Source organism: Heptranchias perlo, chromosome 18, assembly GCF_035084215.1.
Source record: "Heptranchias perlo isolate sHepPer1 chromosome 18, sHepPer1.hap1, whole genome shotgun sequence".
Taxonomy (NCBI): domain Eukaryota; kingdom Metazoa; phylum Chordata; class Chondrichthyes; order Hexanchiformes; family Hexanchidae; genus Heptranchias; species Heptranchias perlo.
The window spans coordinates 56,831,060-56,858,128 of NC_090342.1; the positions used below are offsets into that span (position 1 = coordinate 56,831,060).

General features: G+C 45.9%; 1 protein-coding gene and 3 non-coding genes across 5 annotated transcripts in view; all 4 read left to right on the plus strand.

Annotated features, from left to right (window-relative positions):
* The first annotated feature begins 4,826 nt into the window (after positions 1-4,826).
* The window catches only part of LOC137334886 (uncharacterized), a 90,801-nt gene continuing 68,558 nt past the window's right edge, over positions 4,827-27,069 (plus strand). Inside the window, exon 1 of one of the 2 annotated variants that reach the window (XM_067999944.1) lies at positions 4,827-4,880. The gene's annotated coding sequence lies outside the window, so the exon portion shown is untranslated. Of the gene's footprint in view, positions 4,881-22,164; positions 22,251-27,069 lie in introns of those variants that run through there. The other variant, XM_067999943.1, reaches the window with a different exon arrangement.
* Positions 6,172-6,245, plus strand: trnai-aau (transfer RNA isoleucine (anticodon AAU)). The gene has a single exon. It is a non-coding gene; the product is annotated as a tRNA-Ile (tRNA).
* Positions 7,501-7,588, plus strand: trnar-ucg (transfer RNA arginine (anticodon UCG)). Its single transcript is given in 2 exon segments — positions 7,501-7,537; positions 7,553-7,588. It is a non-coding gene; the product is annotated as a tRNA-Arg (tRNA).
* On the plus strand, positions 22,528-22,601 carry trnai-aau (transfer RNA isoleucine (anticodon AAU)). The gene has a single exon. It is a non-coding gene; the product is annotated as a tRNA-Ile (tRNA).

Consider the following 27,069-nt stretch of genomic DNA (forward strand, 5'->3'; position numbering starts at 1 on the left):
AATTTTTAGCCCATCCAGTATCTCAACTGCCTCCTCTTTTACTGTGACTTTGGCAGCATCTTCTTTCTTGGTAAAGGCATATACAAAGTACTCAATTAGTACCTCAGCCATGTCCTCTGCCTCCATGAGCAGATCTCCTTTATGGTCCCGATTCGGCCCCACCCCTCCTCTTACTACCCGTTTACTGTTTATATGCCTATGGAAGACTTTTGGATTCCCTTTTATGTTAGCCGCCAGTCTATTCTCATACTCTCTTTGCCCCTCTTATTTCCGTTTTCACTTCCCCTCTGAACTTTCTATATTCTGCCTGGTTCTCACTTGTATTATCAACCTGACATCTACCATATGCCCCTTTTTTCTGTTTCATCTTACTCTCTATCTCTTTTGACATCCAGGGAGCTCTGGCTTTAGTTGTCCTACCTTTCTGCCTCATGGAATGTACCTAGACTGTACCTGAACCATCTCCTCTTTAAATGCCACCCATTGTTCAATTACAGTTTTGTCTGACAATCTTTGATTCCAATTTACCCGGGCCAGATCTGTTCTCAACCCATTGAAATTGGTCCTCCTCCAAATGAGTATTTTTACTTTAGAATGGTCAGTATCCTTTTCCAGTCGTGTTTTTGAGACTGGAAGGCTGTTTCCAGTGGGATTCCGCAAAGCTCAGTGCTAGGCCCCTTGCTTTTTGTGGTATACATTAATGATTTGGACTTGAATATGGAGGGCTTGATCAAGAAGTTTGCAGATGATACAAATATTGGCCGTGTGATTGATAGTGAGGAGGAAAGCTATGGACTGCAGGAAGATATCAATGGACTGGTCAGGTGGGCAGAAAAGTGGCAAATGGAATTCAATCTGTGAGGTAATGCATTTGGGGAAAGCAAACAAGAACAAGGCAAAGGAGTACACAATAAATGGGAGGATACTGAAAGGTGTAGAGGAACAGAGGACTTCGGAATGCATGTCCACAGATCTCTGAAGGTAACAGGACAGGTAGATAAGGTGGTTAAGAAGGCATATGGGATACTTTCCTTTATTAACCAAGGCATAGAATATAAGAGCAGGGAGGTTATGCTAGAACTGGATAAAACATTGGTTAGGCCACAGCTTGAGTACTGCGTACAGTTCTAGTCACCACATTACAGGAAAGATGTAATTGCACTAGAGAGGGTATAGAGGAGATTGACGAGGATGTTGCCAGGACTGGAGAATTTTACCTTTGAAAATAGATTGGATAGGCTGGGGTTGTTTTCTTTGGAACATAGGAGGCTGAGGGGAGATTTAATTGAGGTGTACAAAATTATGACTAGACTAGATAGAGTGGATAGGGAGGACCTATTTCCCTTAGCAGAGGGGTCAGTGACCAGGGGGTATAGATTTAAAGTAATTGATAGAAGGATTAGACTGGAGCTGAGGAGAAATTGTTTCACCCAGAGGGTGGTGGGAGTCTGGAACTCACTGCCTGAAAGGGTGGTAGAGGCAGAAACCCTCAACTCATTTAAAAAGTACTTGGATGTGCACTTGAAGTGCCGTAACCTACAGGGCTATGGACCAAGTGCTGGAAAGTGGGATTAAGCTGGATAGCTCTTTATTGGCCGGCACGGACACAATGGGTCGAATGGCCTCCTTCTGTGCCGTAACTTTCTATGATTCTATGATTTCATTTTTCACTTCCCCTCTGAACTTTCTATATTCAGCCTGGTTCTCACTTGTGTTATCCACCTGACATCTGTCATAGGCCCCTTTTTCCTGCTTCATCTTACTCTGTCTCTTTTGTCATCCAGCGAGCTCTGGCTCAGGTTATATATTGTTGTAGAAATTAGAGATGTTTCAGGTCTATGTTATACATTTGTTGTAGAGATTAATGACGTGTTCAGGCCTATGTTATACATTTGTTGTGGAGATTAATGACGTGCTCAGGCCTATGTTATACATTTGTTGTGGAGATTAATGACGTGCTCAGGCCTATGTTATACATTTGTTGTGGAGATTAATGACGTGTTCAGGCCTATGTTATACATTGTTGTGGAGATTAATGACGTGTTCAGGCCTATGTTATACATTGTTGTGGAGATTAATGACGTGCTCAGGCCTATGTTATACATTTGTTGTGGAGATTAATGACGTGCTCAGGCCTATGTTATACATTGTTGTGGAGATTAATGACGTGTTCAGGCCTATGTTATACATTGTTGTGGAGATTAATGACGTGTTCAGGCCTATGTTATACATTGTTGTGGAGATTAATGACGTGCTCAGGCCTATGTTATACATTGTTGTGGAGATTAATGACGTGCTCAGGCCTATGTTATACATTGTTGTGGAGATTAGAGACGTTAACTTCGGGTTACATCAAAACTATAACACAGAAACAAGCCATTCAGCCCAATTGGTCTATGTCAGTGTTTATGCTCCACATGAGCCTCCTCCCTCTCTATTTCATCTAACCCAAACAGCATACCTTTCTACTTCTTTTTCCCTCGTGTGTTGATCTAGTTTCCCCTTAAATGTATCTATATTATTTGCCTCAACTACTCCTTGTGGTAGCATGTTCCACATTCTAACCACTCTCTGGGTAAAGAAGTTTCTCCTGAATTCCCTATTGGATTTATTATTGACTATTTGATATTTATGACCTCTAATTTTGGATTCCCCCACAAGTGGAAATATCTTCTCTACTTCTAACCTAACAAACCTTAAAGATATCAATCAGGTCACCCCTCAGCTTTCTCTTTTCCAGAGAGAAGAGTCCCAGCCTGTTCAGCCTTTCCTGATAAGAATGTGCTCTCAGTTCTGGTAACATCCTTGTGAATCTTTTTTGCCTCTATATCCTTTTTATAGTATGGAGACCAGAACTGTGCACAGTGATCCAATTGTGGTCTAATCAAGGTTCCATATAAGTTTAACATAACTTCTTTACTTTTCAATTCTATCCCTCTAGAAATCAACCCCAATGCTTGACTTGCCTTTTTCTATGGCCTTATTAACCTGCGCCATTAGTTTTAGTGATTTGTGATCCCTTTGCTCCTCTACCCCATTTAGACTCTTATTATCCAAGCAGTATGTGGCCTCCTTATTCTTCTTACCAAAATGCAACACCTCAGCTTATCTATATTGAAATTCATTTGCCAATTACACGCCCATTCTGCAAGTTCATTAATGGCCTCTTACAGTTTGATGCATTCTTCCTATGCATTAACTAGAGCCCCAGTTTTGTGTTGTCCACAAATTTTGAAATTATACTTCCAATTCCCAGAGTAAATTGTGAACAACAGTGGTCTCAGCACCGATCCCTGTGGAACACCACTTCCCACCTTTTGCCAGTCTGAGTAGCTACCCTTAACTCCGACTCTCTGTTTTCTGTTTTGAAGCCAACTTGCTATCCATTCTGCTGCAGGTCCCCTGACTTCACATGCTCTGACCTTAATCACGAGTCTACCACGTGGTACCTTATTGAAGGGCTTTTGAAAATCCAAATATATTACACCGACTACATTACCCTTGTCTAACCTTTCTGTTACTTCTTCAAAGAATTCAATAAGATTGGTCAATCATGACTTTCCCTTCTGAAATCCGTGCTGACTATTCTTTGTTTTATTTTCGTTCTCTAGATGTTTTTCTATTACATCTTTGAATAAAAATTCCATCACCTTTCCGACCACCGACGTTAAGCTAACTGGTCTATGGTTCCCCGGACTTGTTCTATCTCCCTTTTTAAATATTGAAATAACTTTAACTGTCTACTAGTCCTCTGGCACTATTCCCCTTTCTAATGATTTTTTATGTATATGTAATAATGCCTCTGCTATCTCCTCTCTAGCATCTTTTAATATTTGCGGATGCAATCTATCCGGACCAGGGGTTTTATCCTCTTTAAGTTTGATTAGTTTATCAATTATCTCCCCCCTTTTTATCTTAAATGCTTACATAAGAACATAAGAAATAGGAGCAGGAGTAGGCCAATCGGCCCCTCGAGCCTGCTCCGCCATTCAATAAGATCATGGCTGATCTGATCCTAACCTCAAATCTAAATTCATGTCCAATTTCCTGCCCGCTCCCCGTATCCCCTAATTCCCTTTACTTCTAGGAAACTGTCTATTTCTGTTTTAAATTTATTTAATGATGTAGCTTCCACAGCTTCCTGGGGCAGCAAATTCCACAGTCCTACTACCCTCTGAGTGAAGAAGTTTCTCCTCATCTCAGTTTTGAAAGAGCAGCCCCTTATTCTAAGATTATGCCCCCTAGTTCTAGTTTCACCCATCCTTGGGAACATCCTTACCGCATCCACCCGATCAAGCCCCTTCACAATCTTATATGTTTCAATAAGATTGCCTCTCATTCTTCTGAACTCCAATGAGTAGAGTCCCAATCTATGCTTTTATGAATTTTTTGATCTCTTCTTCTAATGTCAGTTCCAACTTGTTAGTCTCCCTGGTGAACAATGAAGCAAAGTAACTATTCAATATTTCTGCCAATTCACTGTCATTACCTGTGAGTTTATCGTGTGTATCCCTTCGTGGCCTGATCCCTATCCTGATATTTCTTTTGTTATTGATGTGTCTGTAGAATATTTGACTATTTCTTTTTATATTCCTTGATAATTGAATTTCGTAGTTTCTCTTTGCTTTCCTAATTGTTTTATACATTGTTGCAGAGATTCAAAATGATTCAGGCATATGTTGTACATTGTTGTCGAGTTAAGGGATGTTTCATGTTATATATTGTTGCAGGGATTGGAGGTGTTTCAGGCCCAGGTTATATATTGTTGCAGGGATTGGAGGTGTTTCAGGCCCAGGTTATATATTGCTGTGGACACTGTGTCAGTGTGTTATAGCAGAATGTGCTGGTATTTCTGGCCTGTGTTACTGCATTGAGAAAAGGTTGGTTGTGTTTGAACCTCTGTCTGTCTTGTTGCATGAGTTAGCTGCTGTTTGGAGACTGTCTCACTACATTATAGTGTAAGGAATCTTACAACACCAGGTTATAGTCCAACAAATTTATTTTAAAATCACAAGCTTTCGGAGATTATCCCCTTCGTCAGATGAATGAGTGAAAAGGTTCTCAAATCACATATCTTATACTAGGCTGGGACAGCATCACACCAATCAAAAGGTGTCGTTGTTATTCAAACAGGCCAGTCACGGAGGACAGCACGTCCCAGTACACTGAATATACATTGTGTCAATTACACAGACAGGCAGAAAGAAACCCAAAATGGCAGAGAGAGAATATTAAAACACATATAATTTTTTTCCCCCTTTTTGCTGGTGGGGTTACGTGTAGCGTGACATGAACCCAAGATCCCGGTTGAGGCCGTCCTCATGGGTGCGGAACTTGGCTATCAAGGACATTCAGCCACCGATCTTCGGGTAAGCGTTCTCCAAGGCGGCCTTCGAGACACACGACAACGCAAAATTTTCGAGCAGAAGTTAATAGCCAAGTTCCGCACCCATGAGGACGGCCTCAACCGGGATCTTGGGTTCATGTCATGCTACACGTAACCCCACCAGCAAAAAAGGGAAAAAAATTATGTTTTTTAATATTCTCTCTCTCTCTGCCATTTTGGGTTTCTTTCTGTCTGTCTGTGTAATTGACACAATGTATATCCAGTGTACTGGGACGTGCTGTTCTCCGTGACTGGCCTGTTTGAATAACAACGACACCTTTTGATTGGTGTGATGCTGTCCCAGCCTAGTATAAGATATGCGATTTGAGAACCTTTTCACTCATTCACCTGACGAAGAGGATAATCTCCGAAAGCTTGTGATTTTAAAATAAATTTGTTGGACTATAACCTGGTGTTGTAAGATTCCTTACATTTGTCCACCCCAGTCCATCACCGGCATCTCCACATCATGGCTACATTATAGTGGAGGTAGTGCTGTTCCTGGATCACTGCATTGAGGAGAAGGTTAGTGGTGTTTACGGCCGATGTCGCTGTGTTGTTGGAGGCCGAGTTGTGTTTATGTGTAGCGGACAGTGACTCAGTGCAGCGGTTCGCTGGAAGTTGCCTGGGGGTAGGGTTTGTGATTGACAGCCTCAGGCTGTCGGCAGAGAGACAAATGCAGGAAGTTCACTGACAGTCGATGAACAGCAACAGACAATATGTTTGTTAGAAAAACGATGAAGACGAAAGTAAATTGAATCTGATGGTAACTGAAAAATAGCAAGGGCCGGTTAGCTCAGTTGGTTAGAGCGTGGTGCTAATAACGCCAAGGTCGCGGGTTCGATCCCCGTACGGGCCAGTCTTTTTTTTTTGGGCGGACAGACACAAAGGAAAATATCTTATTTTTGTTCTTGACTCTGAGCAACTTAAAAAGTGCAAAGTTTGGAAAGAAATTAACAGAACAGTCGCTGAAAACAACATTTTACGAAAAGCACCCACAATACTTTGAAGCAATGCTGAGTTCTGCCGAAAGTTCAGCGACCTGAAACACTCACTCCCTCACTCTCTCCACAGATCTCCCCGGACCTGCTCACTGTTTCCAGCAGTTTATATTTAATTTAATTTCCAGCATCTGCAATATTTTGCTACAAGTCTCAGTGTCGTGTTCCTCCTCCCATTGACAAAATGCAAAAAGAAATTGTAACAGTGAGCGAATGGAATGGAGTGAAGCCCGAACACTGGAGATTCCGGGGTCGGATTCTCGCCTCTCACTCCGCGACCCGGGTTCGAATCCCGCCTTTTGCAATTACAATTTTTTAATTTAAAGCATTTCATCAAACAATTTAAATTAAAGAGATTATATGAAACGTTAAATTAAACCTCGTGTTGTTATTTTCAATAAGAAATGTAATGTTATGAATTTAAATCAAACTTTCTGCTGTGAAGGAAAGAATAAAGAATGGAACTCCCTCCCCTCCTCTCACTCCCTCCCTCCCCTCACTCCCTCCTCTCAACCCCTCTCACTCCCTCCCCTCCTCTCACTCCCTCCCTCCCCTCACTCCCTCCTCTCACTCCCTCCCCTCACTCTCACTCACTCCCCTCACCTCCTCCCCTCCTCTCACTCCCTCCCCTCACTCTCACTCACTCCCCTCACCCCCTCCCCTCCTCTCACTCCCTCCCCTCACCCCCTCTCACTCCCTCCCCTCCTCTCACTCCCTCCCCTCACCTTCTCTCACTCCCTCCTCTCACCTCCCCTCCTCGGGGAAACAGCTCGGAGCCTCCACAAGGAGGGAAAAGGCGGGCCCCGAGCGGTGAAGGAGTTGTTTAAAAACACAGACCGCGGTCGGAGCCCGGAGCCCGGAGCCCGGAGCCGTGCTTTAATCGATGGAATTCAGGATGATTCGGAGGGAGGTGGAGGGCAGGAGACTGGGAGAAGCGGCGAGGAGGAGGCACAGGGAGAGGGGCAGGAGCTCAGTGAAAGGTCCAAGGCGAGAATCACAGTCCGAGAGGAAGGAATGTGCCGTGCGGATAATAGAAGTGAAACAAACACAACCACAGTGTTTAATTAGTCGGTGTTCAGATTTAAGGATCATTAGTCAGCTGGTTATTGGAGCGGCCGCGTGGCCTAATGGATAAGGCGTCTGACTTCGGTGTGAGAGCGATGGTATCAGAAGATTGCAGGTTCGAGTCCTGCCGCGGTCATTTTACACACCGGGAAACCTTGTCCAAAACTCGCCTGAAATATATCATTCATGTCAAGCCTCTTTATTTGGAGGTGATGCATCTCTTTCCACACATTGCCGAGCTCTTAATTAAAATATTTTTTCAATACACTTATGGAGGTTTATTTCTTTCTGACCTTGCATTTTTCTACCGACTAACATCACAAAAATCCAAGTGGCCCGGAGATATTGCTCATGTTCCCAATTACAGCAACAAGTTTCGTGTCAATATGTGTAAGAGTTGGTTAATAAATGCAGTGGCAAGAATTGTATTCCAGCACAATCTGTAACCTCATGGCCCGGCATATTCCTCACTCTACCATTACCAACAAGCCAGGGAATCAACCCTGGATCAATGAGGAGTGTAGAAGAGCATGCCAGGAGCAGCATCAGGTGTACCTAAAAATGAGGTGCCAACCTGGTGAAGCTACAACTCAGGACTACATGCATGCTAAACAGCGGAAGCAACATGCTATAGACAGAGCTAAGCGATTCCACAACCAACGGATCAGATCAAAGCTCTGCAGTCCTTCCACATCCAGTCGTGAATGGTGGTGGACAATTAAACAACTAACGGGAGGAGGCTCCATGAACATCCCCATCCTCAATGATGGCAGAGTCCAGCACATGAGTGCAAAAGACAAGGCTGAAGCGTTTGCAACCATCTTCAGCCAGAAGTGGTGACTGGACGATCCATCTCAGCCTCCTCCCGATATCCCCACCATCACAGAAGCCAGTCTTCAGCCAATTCGATTCACTCCACGTGATATCAAGAAACGGCTGAGTGCACTGGATACAGCAACGGCTGTGGGCCCCGACAGCATCCTGGCTGTAGTGCTGAAGACTTGTGCTCCAGAACTAGCTGCGCCTCTAGCCAAGTTGTTCCAGTACAGCTACAACACTGGCATCCACCCGACAATGTGGAAAATTGCCCTGGTATGTCCTGTCAAAAAGCAGGACAAATCCAATCCAGCCATTTACCACCCCATCAGTCTACTCTCAATCATCAGCAAAGTGATGGAAGGTGTCATTGACACTGCTATCAAGCAGCACTTACTCACCAATAACCTGCTCACTGATGCTCAGTTTGGGTTCCGCCAGGACCACTCGGCTCCAGACCTCATTACAGCCTTGGTCCAAACATGGACAAAAGTGCTGAATTCCAGAGGTGAGATGAGAGTGACTGCCCTTGACATCAAGGCAGTATTTGAACGAGTGTGGCACCAAGGAGCCCTAGTAAAATTGAAGTCAATGGGAATCAGGGGGAAAACTCTCCAGTGGCTGGAGTCATACCTAGTACAAAGGAAGATGGTAGTGGTTGTTGGAGGCCAATCATCTCAGCCCCAGGACATTGCTGCAGGAGTTCCTCAGGGCAGTGTCCTAGGCCCAACCATCTTCAGCTGCTTTATCAATGACCTTCCCTCCATCATAAGGTCAGAAATGGGGATGTTCACTGATGATTGCAGTGTTCAGTTCCATTCGCAACCCCTCAGATAATGAAGCAGTCCGCGCCCGCATGCAGCAAGACCTGGACAACATCCAGGCTTGGGCTGATAAGTGGCAAGTAACATTCGCGCCAGGCAAGTGCCAGGCAATGACCATCTCCAACAAGAGAGTGTCTAAATACCTCCCCTTGACATTCAACGGCATTACCATCACCGAATCCCCCACCATCAACATCCTGGGGGTCACCATTGACCAGAAACTTAACTGGACCAGCCACATAAATACTGTGGCTACAAGAGCAGGTCAGAGGCTGGGTATTCTGTGGCGAGTGACTCACCTCCTGACTCCCCAAAGCCTTTCCACCATCTACAAGGTACAAGTCAGGAGTTTGATGGAATACTCTCCATTTGCTGGACGAGTGCAGCTCCAACAACACTCAAGAAGCTCGACACCATCCAAGACAAAGCAGCCCACTTGATTGGCACCCCATCCACCACCATAAACATTCACTCCCTTCACCACCGGCATACCATGACTGTAGTGTGTACCATCCACAGGATGCACTGCAGCAACTCGCCAAGGCTTCTTCGACAGTACCTCCCAAACCCGCAACCTCTACCACCTAGAAGGACAAGAGCAGCAGGCACATGGGAACAACACCACCTGCACGTTCCCCTCCAAGTCACACACCATCCCGACTTGGAAATATATTGCCGTTCCTTCATCGTCACTGGGTCAAAATCCTGGAACTCCCTTCCTAACAGCACTGTGGGAGAACCATCACCACACGGACTGCAGCGGTTCAAGAAGGCGGCTCACCACCACCTTCTCAAGGGCAATTAGGGATGGGCAATAAATGCCGGCCTTGCCAGCGACGCCCACATCCCATGAACGAATAAAAAAACATTCTGAGCCGTTTCAGTGCCAGTGATCTCCAGAGGGAGCGGGTAAAAGATCAGAAACTATTTGAAGCACTGAACACATCGGCTGTGAGCAGGGCTCGGGCCGCAGGCAAAACCCATTGGATTTCAAAACCAAATCCTTAACCACTCGCCCATCGCAGCTCTACAAAAGAAGTGAATAAATAATTAACTGGTCAATTCTAAAATATATTAAAAAATCTGTTCAGAATGATCCGGGAGTGACCGCACTCCCCGTGTAAACAGAGTCCGTTAAATGGAGTTGAATCACAGATCAACGATTGGATAGAATGGCGCACTGACTCCAGGGGCTGAATGGCCTCCTCCAGTTTCTACATTCCAGGGTTTCTCAGAGGATCGTTCCTTCCCGCAGAAAGTGCAGTCCCGGCAAAAGGAGACTGAGTGATATGTCAGGGCCGGGCAGAAGGAGCATAGTCAGGTTGGGTGAGATGGACTTTAAAAAGCTGCTTCCCCTCTCTGACACTTCCCGAGCCCCCACCTCCCCTCTCTGACCCTCCACGAGCCCCCCTCATGCCCCTCTCTGACACCTGACACTCCCCGAGCCCCCCCCATTCCCCTCTCTGACACCTGACACTCCCCGAGCACCCCCCCATTCCCCTCTCTGACACTCCCCGAGCCCCCCCCCCCGACACTCCCCAAGCCCCCTATTCCCCTCTCTGACACTCCCCGAGCCCCCCCCCCGACACTCCCCAAGCCCCCTATTCCCCTCTCTGACACTCCCCGAGCCCCTCCCTCTCTGGCACTCCCCAAGCCCCCGATTCCCCCTCTCTGACACTCTCCGAGCCCCCCCCCCCCATTCCCCTCTCTGACACTCCCCGAGCCCCTATTCCCCTCTCTGACACTACCCAAGCCCCCCCCTGTCTGACACTCCCCAAGCCCCATATTCCCCTCTCTGACACTCTCTGAGCCTCCCCCATTCCCCTCTCTGACTGCCTGAGCCCCCGCCTCTCTGACTGCCTGAGCCCCCGCCTCTCTGACACTCCCCAAGCCCCCGCCCCCATTCCCCTCTCTGACACTCCCCGAGCCCCTATTCCACTCTCTGACACTCCCCGAGCTCTCTTACTCTCTTAGATACTCCCTTCCCCTCTCTGACACTTCCTCTGCACTCATTAGTCTCTCGAATACTCCCAGAGTTTCCCTTATGCTCTCTGATACTCTCTGATACTCCCTCGGTGCTCCGTACCCTCTCTGACCCTCCGTGAGTTTCCCTTTCCCTCTCTGACGCTCCGTGAGTTTCCCTTTCCCTCTCTGACCCTCTGTGAGCTCACCTTTCCCTCTCTGACCCTCCGTGAGTTTCCCTTTCCCTCTCTGACACTCTGTGAACTCACCCTCCCCTCTCTGACACTCTGTGAACTCACCCTCCTCTCTCTGACACTCTGTGAACTCACCCTCCCCTCTCTGACACTCTGTGAACTCACCCTCCCCTCTCTGACACTCTGTGAACTCACCCTCCCCTCTCTGACACTCTGTGAACTCACCCTCCTCTCTCTGACACTCTGTGAACTTGCCTTCCCCTCTCTGACACTCTGTGAACTCACCCTCCCCTCTCTGACACTCTGTGAACTCACCCTCCTCTCTCTGACACTCTGTGAACTCACCCTCCTCTCTCTGACACTCTGTGAACTCACCCTCCCCTCTCTGACACTCTGTGAACTCACCCTCCCCTCTCTGACACTCTGTGAACTCACCCTCCCCTCTCTGACACTCTGTGAACTCACCCTCCTCTCTCTGACACTCTGTGAACTCACCCTCCCCTCTCTGACACTCTGTGAACTCACCCTCCCCTCTCTTACACTCTGTGAACTCACCCTCCCCTCTCTGACACTCTGTGAACTCACCCTCCTCTCTCTTACACTCTGTGAACTCACCCTCCCCTCTCTGACACTCTGTGAACTCACCCTCCTCTCTCTGACACTCTGTGAACTCACCCTCCCCTCTCTGACACTCTGTGAACTCACCCTCCTCTCTCTGACACTCTGTGAACTCGCCCTCCTCTCTCTGACACTCTGTGAACTCACCCTCCCCTCTCTGACACTCTGTGAACTCGCCTTCCTCTCTCTGACACTCCCTGTGATGTTTCAAGCCTATGTTATGTTCTGTTACAGAGATTAGAGATGTTTCAGGCCTATGTGGAATTTGTTACAAAGATTAGAGATGTTTCGGACTGGATGATTGCAAATGTTACACCCCTGTTCAAAAAAGGGGAGAGGGATAAACCCAGTAGTTACAGGCTGGGTCAGCTAACGTCGGTGGTGGGGAAACTTTTAGAGACAATAATCTGGGACAAAATTAATTGGCATTTGGAAAAGTCTGGGCTAAAAAATGAAAGTCAGCACGGATTTGTTAAAGGAAAATCGTGTTTGATGAACTTGATTGAGTTCTTTGATGAAGTAACGGAGAGGGTTGATGAGGGTAATGCAGTTGATGTTGTGTATATGGACTTTCAAAAGGCATTTGATAATAGACTTGTTAGCAAAATTAAAGCCCATGGGATTAAATCGACAGTGGCAGTGTGGATACAAAATTGGCCAAGGGACAGAAAGCAGAGAGCAATGGTGAATGGTTGTTTTACAAATTGAAGGGAAGTATACAGTGGTGTTCCCCAGGGGTCAGTATTAGGACCACTGCTCTTTTTGATATATATTAATGAGCTGGACTTGGGTATAGAGGGTATAATTTCAAAGTTTGCAGCTGATATGAAACTCAGAAATGTAGTAAACAATGTGGAGGAGAGTAACAGATTTAAGGAGGACAGAGACAGACAGGTGAAATGGGCAGACACATCGCAGATGAAATTTAGTGCAGAAAAGTGGGAAGTGATACATTTTGGTAGGAAGAACGAGGAGAGGCAATATAAACTAAATGGTATAATTCTAAAGGGGGTACAGAAACAGACAGACCTGGGGATTCACATACACAAATCTTTGAAGGTGGCAGGACAAGTTGAGAAGGCTGTTAAAAAAGCAAATGGGTTCCTGGCTTTATTAACCCAACCTCAAACAGACCATCATTCGCAGCAAGTTACCCAGTTTTCAGGAGAACAGCGTCCACGACACCACACAACCCTGCCACGACAACCTCTGCAAGACATGCCAGATCATCGACACGGATACCACCATCACACGAGAGGACACCACCCACCAGGTACATGGTTCATACTCCTGTGACTCGGCCAATGTTGTCTACCTCATACGTTGCAGGAAAGGATGCCCCGGAGCATGGTACATTGGCGAGACCATGCAGACACTGCGACAACGGATGAACGGACACCGCGCAACAATCGCCAGACAGGAGGGTTCCCTCCCAGTCGGGGAACACTTTAGCAGTCAAGGACATTCAGCCACCGATCTTCGGGTAAGCGTTCTCCAAGGCGGCCTTCGAGACACACGACAACGCAAAATCGTCGAGCAGAAGTTGATAGCCAAGTTCCGCACCCATGAGGACGGCCTCAACCGGGATCTTGGGTTCATGTCACGCTACACGTAACCCCACCAGCAAAAAGGGGGGAAAAAATTATATGTTTTTTAATATTCTCTCTCTCTCTCTCTCTCTCTCTCTGCCATTTGGGTTTCTTTCTCTCTGTCTGTGTAATTGACACAATGTATATCGAGTGTACTGGGACGTGCTGTTCTCCGTGACTGGCCTGTTTGAATAACAACGACACCTTTTGATTGGTGTGATGCTGTCCCAGCCTAGTATAAGATATGCGATTTGAGAACCTTTTCACTCATTCATCTGACGAAGGGGATAATCTCCGAAAGCTTGTGATTTTAAAATAAATTTGTTGGACTATAACCTGGTGTTGTAAGATTCCTTACATTTATTAATAGAGGCATAGAGTACAAAAGCAAGGAAGTTAGGCTAAACCTTTATCAAACGCTGGTTAGGCCTCAGCTGGAGTATTGTGTTCAATTCTGGACACCACACTTTAGGAAGGATGTCAAGGCCTTAGAGAGGGTGCAGAAGAGATTTACTAGAATGGTACCAGGGATGAGGGACTTCAGTTATGTGGAGAGACTGGAGAAGCTGGGATTGTTCTCCTCAGAACAGAGAAGGTTAAGAGGAGATTTGATAGAGGTGTTCAAAATCATGAATGGTTTTGACAGAATAAATAAGGAGAAACTGTTTCCAGAAGGGTCAGTAACCAGAGGACACAGATTTAAAGTGATTGACAAAAGAGCCAGAGGCGACATGAGGAAACATTTTTTGACTCAGTGAGTTGTGATGATCTGAAAGGGCGGTGGAAGCAGATTCAATAATAACTTTCAAAAGGGAATTGGATTAAATAGTTGAAGGCAAAAAATTTACAGGGCTTTGGGGAAAGAACAGGGAAGTGGGACTAATTGGATAGGTCTTTCTGGCAGAGGCAGGATGGACCGAATGGCCTCCTTCTGTGCTGAACCTACTATGATCCTACAATGTTATGATTAGAGCTATTTCTGGCCTCTGTCACACACTGTTGTAGCGATTAGAGAAGTTTCAGTTCTATGTTATCCATTAATGCAGATATTCAAGATGTTTCAGGTGTACATTATGTAGTGTCCATGATGTGGAGATGCCGGTGATGGACTGGGGTGGACAAATGTAAGGAATCTTACAACACCAGGTTATAGTCCAACAAATTTATTTTATTATGTAGTGTGGTAGAGATTAGGGATGTTTCAAGCCTATGTTATACATTGTTGCAGAAATTTGAGCTATTTCAGGGATATGTTATACATTTTTGCAGAGATTAGAAATGTTTCAGGCCTATGTTATACATTGTTGAAGAGATTAGAGATGATTGAGGCCCACATTATGAATTGTTACTTTGATTATAGATGTATCTATCCTATGTTACAGAGATTAGAGACGTTTCAGGCCTATGTTCTACATTGTTGTAGAGATTAGTTATGTTTAATGCCAATGTTATACATTGTTGTAGATATTAGAGATGGTGCAGGAGGGAGGGCTTCAGATTCTTGGGGCATCCGAACCAGTTCTGGAGCAGGAGGGACCTGTTCAAGACAAAAGGGTTGCACCTCAACACAACTGGGGCCAATGTCCTCGAGGGGAGGTTCGCTAGTGCTGTGGGGGAGGGTTTAAACTAATTTGACAGGGGGGTGGGCACCAGGATGTACCATTAGAAAAGAGAAGCAAGGTGCACAAAGGATTGTGAGAGACAGATAGCACTAGAGTAAGAAATAGTGCAGTATTAGGTGGGATCAGACTAAGAGAGAATACAAGAAGGTCTAAGATTGGTTTACACACAAAGTGTGGTAAACAAGGTTGGTGAGCTGCAGGTGCAAATAGCCACATGGGAATATGATGTTATAGTGATAACGGAGACCTGGCTCAAAAAAGGGCAGGATTGGGGACTAAATATTCCTGGATACAAGGTGTTCAGGAAAGATAGGGAAGGGAAGAAAGGAGGGGGGGGTGGCAGTTTTGATTAAAGAGAATATTGCAGTGCTGAAGAAAGAGGATGTCCTGGAGGGGTCAAGGGCAGAATCTATTTGATTAGAGTTAAGAAATAAAAGAGGTGCCATTACACTACTGGATGTATTCTATAGGCCACCAACTAGTGGGAAGGAGATAGAGGAGCAAATTTGCAGGGAAATTACAGAAAGGTGCAATAACTATAAAGTAGTGATAATGGGAGACTTCAATTATCCTAATATAAACTGGGATAGTAATAGTGTAAAGGGCAAAGAGAGGTAGGAATTTTTGAAGTGTGTTCAGAAGAACTTTCTTGACCAGTACGTTTCCAGCCCAATGAGGAAGGAGGCATTGCTGGATCTAGTTCTGGGGAATGAGGTGGGTCAAGTGGAGCAAGTGTCAGTGGGGGAACATTTAGGGAACAGTGATCATAGTATTATAAGGTTTAGATCAGTTATGGAAAAGGACAAGGAGCAATCTAGAGTAAAAATACTTAATTGGAGGACAGCCAATTTCAGTGGGTTGAGAACAGATCTGGCCCGGGTAAATTGGAATCAAACATTGTCAGACAAAGCTTTAATTGAACAATGGGCGGCCTTTAAAGCAGAGATGGTTCGGGTACAGTCTAGGCACATTTCCACGAGGGGGAAATGTAGGGCAACTAAAGCCAGTGCTCCCTGGATGATGAAAGAGATAGAGAGTAAGATTGAGCAGAAAAAAAGGGGCGTATGGCAGATGTCAGGTTGATAATACAAGTGAGAACCAGGCTGAATATAGAAAGTTCAGAGGAGAAGTGAAAAAGGAATTAAGAGGGGCAAAGAGAGAATATGAGAATAGACTGATGGCAAACATAAAAGGGAATCCGAAAGTCTTCTATGGTCTTATAAATAGTAAATGGGTAGTAAGAGGAAGGGTGAGGCTGATTAGGGACTATAAAGGTAAAAATTGATAATGAGAAGGTACTAGAAAGGCTAGTTGTGCTTAAAGTTACCCGGTTCGGATGGGATGCATCCTCGGATGCTGAGGGAAGTGTAAGGGTGGAAATTGCAGAGGTACTGGCCATAATCTTCCAATCGTGCTTAGATACTGGGGTGGTGCCAGAGGACTGGAGAATTGCAAATGTTGCAACCTTGTTTTAAAAAGGGTGTAAGGATAAACCCAGCAACTATAGGCCAGTCAGTTTAACCTCAGTGGTGGGGAAACTTTTAGAAATGATAATCCGTGACAGAATTAACAGTCACTTGGACAACTGTGGATTAATTAGGGAAAGCCAGCACGGATTTGTGAAAGGCAAATCGTGTTTAACTAACTTGATTGAGTTTTTTGATGAGGTAACAGAGAGGGTTGATGAGGGCAATGGTTGTTGTAGTGTATATGGACTTCCAAAAGGCGTTTGATAAACTGCTGCATAATAGGCTTGTCATCAAAATTGAAGCCCATGGAATAAGGGGGGCAGTAGCAGCATGGATACAAAACTGGCTAAGTAACAGTTAACAAAGAGTAGTGGTGAAAGGTTGTTTTTCGGACTGGAGGGAGGTGTACAGTGGTGTTCCCCAGGGGTTGGTACTAGAATCACTGCTTTTTTTTAATATATATTAATGACTTGGACTTGGGTGTACAGGGCATAATTTCAAAATTTGCAGATAACACAAAACTTGGAAGTGTAGTAAACAGCGAGGAGGATAGTGATAGACTTCAAGAGGATATAGACAGACTGGTGGAATGGGCGGACACGTGGCAGATGAAATTTAACGCAGGAAATTGCAAAGTGATATATTTTGGTAGGAAAAATGAGGAGAGGCAATATAAACTAAAGGGCACAATTCTAAAAGGGGTACAGGAACAGAGAGATCTGGGGGAATATGTGCACAAATATTTGAAGGTGGCAGGGCAGTGGTTAAAAAAGCATATGGGATCCTAGGCTTTATAAATAGAGGCATAGAGTACAAAAGTAAGGAAGTTATGTTGAACCTTTATAAAACACTGGTTCGGCTACAACTGGTGTTTTGTGTTCAGTTCTGGGCACCACACTTTAGGAAAGATGTGAAGGCCTTAGAGAGGGTGTAGAGGAGATTTACTAGAATTGTACCAGGGATGAGGGACTTTAGTTACATGGATAGACTGGAGAAGCTGGGATTGTTCTCCTTGGAACAGAGACGGTAGCGAGGAGATTTGATAGAGGTATTCAAAATCATGAAGGGTCTAGACAGAGTAGATAGAGACAAACTGTTCCCATTGGTGGAAGGGTCAAAACCAGAGGACGTAGACTTAAGGTGATTTGCAAAAGAACCATGGGTGACATGAGGAAAAACTTTTTTACACAGCAAGTGGTTATGATCTGGAATGCCCTGCCCGAGGGAGTGGTGGAGGCAGATTCAATCATGGCCTTTCAAAAAGGAATTGAATAGGTACTTGAAAGTAAAAAAAATGCAGGGCTGCAGGGATAGGGCGGGGGAGTGGGTCTAGCTGGATTGCTCTTGCATAGAGCCAGTGTGGACTCAATGGGCTGAATGGCCTCCTTCTGTGCTGTAATCATTCTTTGAGTCTATGCTTCTATATCAATTAGTGTTAATTGTATTCAGGTGGTGCGTATCAATTGGCGACTCTCTTGTATCCATTTATAAGAGAACTGATCTAGGGGGTGCACAGTGGGTAATGTGGAGCTCTGTGAGTAAAGGCTTGGAAGCAACTGAAGACCAGGCTCGAGTATTCTATCCTTCACCATCTGGTTATCCAATTTATTACAATGTTGAACCTTTATAAAACACTGGTTCAGCCAAAACTGGAGTATTGTGTCCAATTCTGGGCACCGCACTCTAGGAAGGATGTGAGGGCCTTAGAGAGGGCGCAAAAAAGATTTACTAGCAGGGTTCCAAGGTTGAGCGACTTTAGTTATGTGGATAGACAAGAGAAGCTGGGGTTGTTCTCCTTAGAGCAGAGAAGGTTGTGAGGAGATTTGATAGAAGTGTTCAAAATCATGAAGAGTTTAGATAAAGTAAATAAAGAGAAACTGATGCCATTGGCAGAAGGGTTGAGAATTAGAGGACACAAATTAAGGTGATTGGCAAAAGAACCAAAGGCGGCATGAGGAAAAACTTTTTTACGCAGTGAGTGGTTATGATCTGGAATACACTGCCTGAAAGGGTGGTGGAAGCAGATTCAATCATGGCTTTCAAAAAGAAATTGGATAAATACTTGAAGGGAAAAAATTTGCAGGGCAACGGGGAAAGAGCAGGGGAATGGGACTAACTGGATTGCTCTTACAAAGAGCCAGCACAGGTTTTATGGGCCAAATGGCCTTCTCCTGTGCTGTAACGATTCTTTGATTCTATTAGAGATGTTGCAGGCATATGTTGTTCATTGTTGTACAGATTAGAGATGTTTCAGGCGCATGTTATACATTGTTGTAGAGATTCGAGATATATGCAGGCCTATGTCACACATTGTTGCAGAGATTAGAGATGTTTCAGGCCTACGTTACATCAAGTTACATCGAAACTACAACGCAGAAACAGGCCATTCGGCCCAACTGGTCTATGCCGGTGTTTATGCTACACACGAGCCTCCTCCCTCCCGACTTCATCAAACCCAATCAGCATACCTTTTTCCCTCATGTGCTTATCTAGTTTCCCCTTAAATGTATCTATATTATTTTCCTGAACTACTCCTTGTGGCAGTGAGTTCCACATTCTAACCACTCTCTGGATAAAGAAGTTTCTCCTGAATTCCCTATTGGATTTATTATTGACTATTTGATATTTATGACCTCTAATTTTGGATTCCCTCACAAGTGAAAATACCTTCTCTAATTCTAATCTAACAAACCTTAAAGATATCTATCAGGTCACCCTTCAGCTTTCTCTTTTCTAGAGAGAAGAGTCCCAACCTATTCAGCCTTTCCTGATAAGGATATCCTCTCAGTTCTGGTATCATCCTTGCGAATCTTTTTTGCACCCTCTCCAATGCCTCTATATCCATTCTATAATATGGAGACCAGAACTATGCACAGTGATCCAAGTTTGGTCTAACTAAGGTTCTATACAAATTTAACATAACTTCTCTACTTTTCAATTCTATCCCTCTAGAAATTAACCCCAATGCTTGACTTGCCTTTTTTATGGCCTTAATAACCTGCATCGCTACTTTTAGTGATTTGTGTATCTGTACCCCCAGATCCCTTTGCTCCTCTGTCCCATTTAGACTCTTATTATCAAAGCAGTGTGTGGCCTCCTTATTCTTCCTACCAAAATGTACTACCTCATACTTACCTATATTGAAATTCATTTGCCAATTACACACTCATTCCGCAAGTTTATTAATGGCCTCCTGCACTTTGACGCATTCTTCCTTTGTAATAACTACACCCCCATCCCCCCAATTTGGTGTCATCTACAAATTTTGAAATTGTATTTCCGATTCCCGAGTCCAAATCGTTTATGTAAATTGTGAACAACAGTGGTCCCAGCACCGATCCCTGTGGAACACCACTTCCCACCTTTTGCCAGTCTGAGCAGCTACCCTTAACCCCTACTCTCTGTTTTCTGTTACTATCCATTCTGCTACCTATCCCCTGACTCCACATGCTCTGACCTTGGTCACGGGTCCACAATGCGGTACCTTATTGAAGGGCTTTTGAAAATCCAAATATATTACATCTACTACATTACCCTTGTCTACTCTTTATGTTACTTCTTCAAAGAATTCAATAAGGTTGATCAAGCATGACTTTCCCTTCTGAAATCCGTGCTGACTATTCTTTGTTTTATTTTCGTTCTCTAGATGTTTTTCTATTACATCTTTGAATAAAAATTCCATCACCTTTCCGACCACCGACGTTAAGCTAACTGGTCTATGGTTCCCCGGACCTGTTCTATCTCCCTTTTTAAATATTGAAATAACTTTAACTGTCTACTAGTCCTCTGGCACTATTCCCCTTTCTAATGATTTTTTATGTATATGTAATAATGCCTCTGCTATCTCCTCTCTAGCATCTTTTAATATTTGCGGATGCAATCCATCCGGACCAGGGGTTTTATTCTCTTTAAGTTTGATTAGTTTATCAATTATCTCCCCCCTTTTTATCTTAAATGCTTACATAAGAACATAAGAAATAGGAGCAGGAGTAGGCCAATCGGCCCCTGGAGCCTGCTCCGCCATTCAATAAGATCATGGCTGACCTGATCCTAACCTCAAATCTAAATTCATGTCCAATTTCCTGCCCGCTCCCCATTACCCCTAATTCCCTTTACTTCTAGGAAACTGTCGATTTCTGTTTTAAATTTATTTAATGATGTAGCTTCCACAGCTTCCTGGGGCAGCAAATTCCACAGACCTACCACCCTCTGAGTGAAGAAGTTTCTCCTCATCTCAGTTTTGAAAGAGCATCCCCTTATTCTAAGATTATGCCCCCTAGTTCTAGTTTCACCCATCCTTGGGAACATCCTTACCACATCCACCCGATCAAGCCCCTTCACAATCTTATATGTTTCAATAAGATCGCCTCTCATTCTTCTGAACTCCAATGAGTAGAGTCCCAATCTACTCACTTTTATGCTTTTATGAATTTTTTGATCTCTTCTTCTAATGTCAGTTCCACCTTGTTAGTCTCCCTGGTGAACACTGAAGCAAAGTAACTATTCAATATTTCTGCCAATTCACTGTCATTACCTGTGAGTTTATCGTGTGTATCCCTTCGTGGCCCGATCCCTATCCTGATTTTTCTTTTGTTATTGATGTGTCTGTAGAATATTTGACTATTTCTTTTTATATTCCTTGATAATTGAATTTCGTAGTTTCTCTTTGCTTTCCTAATTGTTTTATATATTGTTGCAGAGATTCAAAATGATTCAGGCATATGTTGTACATTGTTGTCGAGTTAAGGGATGTTTCAGGTTATATATTGTTGCAGGGATTGGAGGTGTTTCAGACCCAGGTTATATATTGTTGCAGGGATTGGAGGTGTTTTAGTCCCGGGTTATATATTGTTGCAGGGATTGGAGGTGTTTCAGGCCCAGGTTATATATTGTTGCAGGGATTGGAGGTGTTTTAGTCCCGGGTTATATATTGTTGCAGGGATTGGAGGTGTTTTAGTCCCAGGTTATATATTGTCGCAGGGATTGGAGGTGTTTCAGACCCAGGTTATATATTGTCGCAGGGATTGGAGGTGTTTCAGGCCCAGGTTATATATTGTCGCAGGGATTGGAGGTGTTTCAGGCCCAGGTTATATATTGTTGCAGGGATTGGAGGTGTTTCAGACCCAGGTTATATATTGTCGCAGGGATTGGAGGTGTTTCAGGCCCAGGTTATATATTGTCGCAGGGATTGGAGGTGTTTCAGACCCAGGTTATATATTGTCGCAGGGATTGGAGGTGTTTCAGACCCAGGTTATATATTGTTGCAGGGATTGGAGGTGTTTCAGACCCAGGTTATATATTGTCGCAGGGATTGGAGGTGTTTCAGACCCAGGTTATATATTGTTGCAGGGATTGGAGGTGTTTCAGGCTCAGGTTATATATTGTCGCAGGGATTGGAGGTGTTTCAGGCTCAGGTTATATATTGTTGCAGGGATTGGAGGTGTTTCAGACCCAGGTTATATATTGTCGCAGGGATTGGAGGTGTTTCAGGCCCAGGTTATATATTGTTGCAGGGATTGGAGGTGTTTCAGGCTCAGGTTATATATTGTTGCAGGGATTGGAGGTGTTTCAGGCCCAGGTTATATATTGTTGCAGGGATTGGAGGTGTTTCAGGCCCAGGTTATATATTGCTGTGGACACTGTGTCAGTGTGTTATAGCAGAATGTGCTGTTATTTCTGGCCTGTGTTACTGCATTGAGAAAAGGTTGGTTGTGTTTGAACCTCTGTCTGTCTTGTTGCATGAGTTAGCTGCTGTTTGGAGACTGTCTCACGACACTATAGTGGAGGTAGTGCTGTTCCTGTATCACTGCATTGAGGAGAAGGTTAGTGGTGTTTCCGGCCGATGTCCCTGTGTTGTTGGAGGCCGAGTTGTGTTTCGGGGACGGACAGAGACTCAGTGCAGCGCTTCGCTGGAAGTTGTCGGGAGCGGATGCGAGGGACACACGAGTAAATAGAATCTGATAAGCAGTAGCTGCCGTCAGGGCCGGTTAGCTCAGTTGGTTAGAGCGTGGTGCTAATAACGCCAAGGTCGCGGGTTCGATCCCCGTACGGGCCAGTCTTTTTTTTTTGGGCGGACAGACACAAAGGAAAATATCTTATTTTTGTTCTTGACTCTGAGCAACTTAAAAAGTGCAAAGTTTGGAAAGAAATTAACAGAACAGTCGCTGAAAACAACATTTTACGAAAAGCACCCACAATACTTTGAAGCAATGCTGAGTTCTGCCGAAAGTTCAGCGACCTGAAACACTCACTCCCTCACTCTCTCCACAGATCTCCCCGGACCTGCTCACTGTTTCCAGTCAGTTTATTTTTCTGAGCTTTGCATTTTATTTACCGACTAAGATCAAAAAAATCTAATTGTCCCGGAGATATTGCTCGTGTTCCCAATTACAGCAACACGTTTTGCGTCAATATGTGTAAGAGTTGGTTCATGGATACAGTGGTGAGGATTCAGTGTCAGGGAGGGAGCGGGGAAAAGATCAGAAACTATTTGAAGCACTGAACACATCGGCTGCGAGCAGGGCTCGGGCCGCAGGCAAAACCCATTGGATTTCAAAACCAAATCCTTAACCACTCGCCCATCGCAGCTCTACAAAAGAAGTGAATAAATAATTAACTGGTCGGTTCTAAACCATATAAAAAGATCTGTTCAGAATGATCCGGGAGTGACCGCACTCCCCGTGTAAACAGAGTCCGGTAAATGGAGTTGAATCACAGATCAACGATTGGATAGAATGGCGCACTGACTCCAGGGGCTGAATGGCCTCCTCCAGTTTCTACATTCCAGGGTTTCTCAGAGGATCGTTCCTTCCCTCAGAAAGTGCAGTCCCGGCAAAAGGAGACTGAGTGATATGTCAGGGCCGGGCAGAAGGAGCATAGTCAGGTTGGGTGAGATGGACTTTAAAAAGCTGCTTCCCCTCTCTGACCCTCCCCGAGCCCCCCATTCCCTTCTCTGACACTCCCCAAGCCCCCTCCCCTCTCTGACACTCCCTGAGCCCCCATTCCCCTCTCTGACACTCTCCGAGCCCCCATTCCCCTCTCTGACACTCCCCGAGCCCCCACTCCCCTCTCTGACCCTCCCCGAGCCCCCCCCATTCCCCTCTCTGACCCTCCCCGAGCCCCCATTCCCCTCTCTGACACTTTCCGAGCCTCCCATTCCCCTCTCTGACCCTCCCCGAGCCCACCCCATTCCCCTCTCTGACCCTCCCCGAGCCCCCATTCCCCTCTCTGACCCTCCCCGAGCCCCCCATTCCCCTCTCTGACACTCCCCAAGCCACTATTCCCCTCTCTGACCCTCCCCAAGCCCCCATTCCCCTCTCTGACACTCTCCGAGCCCCCATTCCCCTCTCTGACCCTCCCCGAGCCCCCATTCCCCTCTCTGACCCTCCCCGAGCCTCCCATTCCCCTCTCTGACCCTCCCCGAGCCCACCCCATTCCCCTCTCTGACCCTCCCCGAGCCCCCATTCCCCTCTCTGACACTCTCCGAGCCCCCCAATTCCCCTCTCTGACAGTCCCCGAGCCCCCATTCCCCTCTCTGAAACTCCCCGAGCCCCCATTCCCCTCTCTGACACTCTCCGAGCCCCCCAATTCCCCTCTCTGACACTCCCCGAGCCCCCATTCCCCTCTCTGACCCTCCCTGAGCCCCCATTCCCCTCTCTGACCCTCCCCGAGCCCCCCATTCCCCTCTCTGAAAATCCCCGAGCCCCCCATTCCCCTCTCTGACCCTCCCCGAGCCCCCCATTCCCCTCTCTGACACTCCCCAAGCCACTATTCCCCTCTCTGACACTCCCCAAGCCACTATTCCCCTCTCTGAAACTCCCCGAGCCCCCCATTCCCCTCTCTGACCCTCCCCGATCCCCCCATTCCCCTCTCTGACCCTCCCCGAGCCCCCCATTCCCCTCTCTGACACTCCCCAAGCCACTATTCCCCTCTCTGACCCTCCCCGAGCCCACCCACCCCCATTGCCCTCTCCGACCCTCCCCGAGCCCCCTAGCCCTCAGTGGGGGAATGCGGGGCAGTGAGCACTAGGATGGCCGAGTGGATTGTGAAACTCTTCACATTCCATCATTGCCGGGAACATGGAGTATAAATGTACCCTCATGTTGTGTTGTATAACTTTTTATAAACATGTCACTGTATTTCCGTGTCCAGCACTGTGAGGTCTCCCCTGGTCTGTCAGCTTTCTGTCTTTATAAACACTTCAGTGTATTTCACTCGGGTTTATATTTTTTCAAGAAGGTGACACAAAGTCCAATTTGCTGTGGGGTGGAAATAGTTCAATTAGGAGAGTGTGAGACTGAAGATCTAAAGTCCCAGCTTCAATCCAAGGTGTCGGCAATTTTCTGTTATATTGTTCTCGTTCTTTGGGTTGATTTGTTTGTTTAAACTAACATTTTATACCCGGCACTGAAGGGGTGGGGATGGAGATACATCAATGATGAGAAATATTTCTATGTTTTTATTTAGCTTTTATTTCTCTATTTCCTTCTGCCTTTTTCTCTGTTTTTGTCTCTCTGGGAAAATTTGATCTGATCATTTTGTCCCAAACTGATGACTTTCCCCCTGTGGGGGCGGTCAGACCTGCTCTGTCCGCCTGTTCCTGTGTGTGACCATTAACGGGAACAGGCGGTGAGTTAAACCTTTATCAGCAAATCTCCAGAGAGACAAATACAAAGAAGGACATCTTTCTCCGCCCCAGGGTCAAAGGTCCAATGGATGTTATTTTAAAAATGTCCCCGTGACTTGGTGAAGATTTATTTGTAAAGTTTGGATTTTTAAGATTGCGCAAAACCGAAAAAAGATAAACTTCTGATGGCCGTATGGACTGGAACCCGCAATCGTGGCGTTATTCCAGCTTCTGACCACCTGAGTTTAACCAGCCATAAACCCACACGGGGGTCAGTGGGTTTGAGCCATAAAACCACACGGGGTCAATGGGTTTGAACCATAAAACCACACGGGGTCAGTGGGTTTAAACCATAAAACCACACGGGGTCAATGGGTTTGAGCCCACACTGGGCGGTTTAAGTTTTACTTCTCACATTGTTGGCAGTTATTGCACAAACATTGAACATACCACATCCCTTAAACATTGTTTCAGTATAAAACCGCTGAATCATAGAATGGTTACAGTACAGAAGGAGGCCGTTCAGCCCGTCGAGCCCGTGCCTGCTCTGTGCAAGAGCAATCCAACTAATCCCACTCCGCGGACTTACCCAGGGCCCTCCAAATTTTTTCCCTTCAAGTATTGATCAATTCCCTTCTTGAAAGCCACAATCGAGTCTTCCCCCTCCCCCCCAGTGCATTCCAGATCCTAACCACTCGCTGTGTAAAAAGGTTTTTCCTCATGTCGCCTTTGGTTCTTTTGCCAATCATCTTAAATCAATGTCCTCTGGTTCTTGACCCTTCCGCCAATGGGAACAGTTTCTCTCTATCTACTCTGTCTAGACCCTTCATGATTTTGAACACCTCGATCAAATCTCCTCACAACCGTCTCTGCTCTAAGGAGAACAACCCCAGCTTCTCCAGTCTATCCACATAACTGAAGTCCCTCATCCCTGGAATCATTCCAGTAAATCTCTTCTGCACCCTCGCTAAGGCCTTCACATCTTTCCTATAGTGCGGTGCCCAGAACTGGACACAATACTCCAGATGTAGCCAAACCAGTGTTTTATAAAGGTTCATCATGACTTCCTTGCTTTTGTACTCTAAGGGCTCGATGTTACCAGGGCTGCGGGTTCGCGGTGGGGGGGGCAACTGGGCGCGTGGGTAACGCGCCCGGTGAAATCAGTCTGCCCCGCACGCGATCGCAGCCTAATTGGATCCACTTACCTGCTCCTCCGGGTTCCCCACTGCTGATCTGTGCGTCGGGCGGGCTGCACATGCACAGGAAGGTCTGTCAGCTGGAGGCGCTCTATTTAAAGGGGCAGTCCTCCACTGACTGATGCTGCTAGAAATAGGAAAAATTACAGCATGGAGCAGCCCAGGGGGAAGGCTGCTCCCAGTTTAATGATGCCTCACTCCAGGTATCATTGGATGGGGTGAGGAGGAGGAGGGGGAGGACAGAGATCTTCCCCCCCGGCGGGCGGGAGGAAGCGGCCTGCCTCTGCCACCAAGAAGGCCTGGCTCGAGGTGGCAGAGGAGGTCACCTGCACCACCAACATATCGCCCACCTGCATACAGTGCAGGAGGCGCTCCAATGACGTAAGTAGGTCAGCCAAAGTGAGTACACTTACTCATTCCCCTACACTCCGTCTGCCACATCACTGCCCCCACCCCACATCTCCTTCTGCACTGCCAACACCCACTCAAAGCTCATCCTCATCTTACCTGCACCTACTCACCTCGCCAGTACTCATCCCGCCACTACCACTCAACCCAATCCTCATACAATCTCATGGCTCTATCCCATACTCACCCTCTCGTACATCTCTCACGGCCAGCCTCACTCAACCTGCCACTACCTGTGCTGCAGCCACAGGGCATGCATCACATATGTGCAGTAGGCAGCGTAAGGCAAACGT